This window comes from Callospermophilus lateralis, chromosome 11 (genome assembly GCF_048772815.1).
Source record: "Callospermophilus lateralis isolate mCalLat2 chromosome 11, mCalLat2.hap1, whole genome shotgun sequence".
Lineage (NCBI taxonomy): Eukaryota > Metazoa > Chordata > Mammalia > Rodentia > Sciuridae > Callospermophilus > Callospermophilus lateralis.
Genome location: NC_135315.1, coordinates 49,873,958 through 49,877,143, shown reverse-complemented (window position 1 = coordinate 49,877,143; position 3,186 = coordinate 49,873,958).

Below are 3,186 nucleotides of genomic sequence, written 5' to 3'. Positions count from 1 at the left end.
GTGAGAACAGTAGCATGCTCCCACAGGACATTTATTTCATTGGTTGACATCCTCTAGAAAGAAGAGTATTCGAGGATACTGGGTTAAAGCTTAATTTTGTTAACAAAGACCTTCTCAAGGAAATAATGTTTTACTGTTCAGAAGGCACAAGTTTTCACGATGCAAATGTTCATTAGCACAATTTTAATTTCAAGAACTACTAATATTAGCAAACATCTGAACTTCAGTGACTCCTGGTGAGACTCACTATATTCCATTCACCTCCACGTACAATTGGTAACAAATGTTTCAGCATCCATCCAAGCATGCATCCCACACTCAGGATTTGATATCTCTCTTAAAAAATCCCAGGGACCTCACCATCCAGGGTTCCTCAGGTCCTCCTGAAATGATGGAGGACTGGGGAAGTGGTTCAGGGATGGAAAGGGGAGACATGTGGCTCCCAACCCTCCTGGATTAGCCTCAGCCCAGGCGCACACTCTCATCTATTCCTTGAACTTTAAACCAGGAGCCATAGACTCACCTGGGTGTCTCTGGCATGAGCCATGTGGGCATTCTGCGAACTGAGGCTTCATCCGGTGACCACCTGAGCATTCACACCCTTCTGGGTTTCCCCAAGGACCTCTATGCACATCCATCCCCACACCATTCTTTGAATTATTTTTCTTTGCACTTGACAGGGGATATATGTGACAGGTTGCATCAGGAATTCCAGGTAGGAGAAGACCCCAAGATACCTCTCCCCACTATACGAACTCTAGGGGTTGAACTCTGCACAACTTGCCATTGCCCAAGAATTGCACAGATGTCTCCATCCAATGGAAAATTCCAGAACTGCCTCCAACAGCTGCTCAGGATCATAGCTTTGGCAGCAGCCACACCTATGTCAATGCTCTTTAGTGTTCTCCAAGTCCAGATTCTATCTGCCCACTGACTGGCGTGGAGTCAAGCGGAGGGTCTTAGTCAACTGTCCTCTTTCAATTCTTATTAATGTTGAATATAGAGAGAAGTGTGGGAATCAGAGATGGACTGTGTTCTTGGCTCTCCAGTTCTGCTGCAGATAGGGAATGCCTCCTCTGGAGTTTGTGGTAAATTTGGGAAGTGCAGGCTCAGAACAGCAGATAAGCTTCTACCATTCAACAATATTTAATAATCAGTATGATCATATTTCATAGTGTGGTTCTGCTGAGTGTCTGCAAGATTCCTAACTGTCCTTATGCAGGAGCTTGAGCACTCCCACTGCTGGAAATGCTAGAGCGAGCTCCTGCAGAACATCTAAAAGTCGAGTGTGTGAAGGGCAAGATCCCAGGTTGTACTCAGTCTGCTCACTCCTTCATTCTCCACTGAGCACCAACTGGGCTTGGTCCCGAGCACTGACTGCATAAAGAGAAAGACAGAGCCCCATCCTGCTCAGAAGGATCCTGCCTGAAGTGGGGAAAAATGGCAAGTAGGAAATAAATACTAAACCCAGACCTCTAAGGTACAGGGATTTGGTATGCAAATCACCTAGAATAAAGGCTTACATCAAGTTTATGCGTTCAGTAAAAGACAATTTCCCTGGGCTTTAGCAGAGTTGTTTTATACTGTTTTTAGGTATTCTAACTCCAATATGTTTATTGTGATCAACTTCACCTCAATGTGTTTGAGGATATGGAACAATTCTAGGACTCTTCCACATGAGGTGACAGTGGATAAAAATTTACATGTACGTATTTAATCATACCAGATGTTAGAATAGAGTTAAATTTCCCAACTTTAACCAACTTTCCAAGTAAAATGAATTCCCTATTGGAAATGTGGCTAAGATGAGCATTTGTCAGAGCTTTGTCATAGAGCCTGACTAGAAAAGCCCACCCTGAGTCAAGATCGTCAATCACATGAGCAAAGCCTTTAGGAGGAGTGGGAATGGATGTGCAGGAGGAGGTGAGAGCTGTGGCCACTCTCTAACACCTTCCTGCTTTGCCAGTGCAAGTTCCTTGTTCTATCTGAAAAATGAGGCTTAAGGGAAAACATCTCCCCCATCAGGAGCCAGAACATCACCACCACCCCACTAGATGCATCTGTGCAGAGAAAACAACTGTTTAATAATGTGTTTGAACCTTAGATCTGTTAGACCCATGTTTTTGTTCCTCTGATTTCTGAAATATTTCCATGTTTATTAAATATGTTATACTGTAGTAAGTGCAGTTTATAAGATTTTGTGAATTTTAATAAATATTTCATATTTTAAATTGAATTAATAAAATATATATGTAAGAAATATAACACTAAATCTTTTTTAGTAAGGAATTTTAATGATTTTATTGGTGCATTATAGTTATATATAATAGTGGTTTATAGTTATACATAATAGTGGTTTCATTTTAAAATATTAGTATTGCATGAAAATAAAATGCCACATTTCAGCCCCTGTACTTCTACTTCCCCACCCCTTTCCTATTTCCCTGACCTCCTTCCTGTTCTAATGATCTTCTTTATATGTGTTTCCTGTTTTTTGAATTAGCACTATAAAGACAAACATAAGATTGGCATTTACTGTGGTGTGTGTATCCATGTTCATAGCAAAATTTGATGATTTTCATTTCTCAGTTCCTCCTTTCCCGTCCCTGTTCACTCCCTCCCATCCTCCCTACTCCACTGTTTACCTTTTTGAAGTTCACTCTTTTCCATTCCAAATTTTGTTCTAGCTCCCCATATGAGAGGAAACATTCCACTGTTGATTTTCTTACTCTCTTATTCACTTAGCATGAAGTTCTCCAGTTCCATCCCCTTTCTCCAGTTCCATTCATTTACCAGTAAATGACATCATTTCATTCTTTTTTATGGCTGAGTAAACTTAGTAGCATATATAGACCACATTGTCTTTATCCTTTCCTTCTTCACAGGCACCTGGGTTGGTTCCATATCTTAGCTATTGGGAGTCATGCTGTTAACATGGATGGATGTGGCTGTGTCGCTATAGTATGCCGATTTTAGTTCTTTTAGATGAATACAAAGGAGTTGGATGGCAGGCTCATATAGGAATTCCTTTTCTAGTCTTTGGAGATCTAATGTTTTCAAAAGTATTATTCCACACTGCAAAGTCTGAGTCACATGGCACAATGATCAAGAATTTTCTAAAAGACAAGGCTTTTTCTGCAGGTCATAGACTGAGCTCTGAAGAATGGACTTCTATTTTATTCTTTC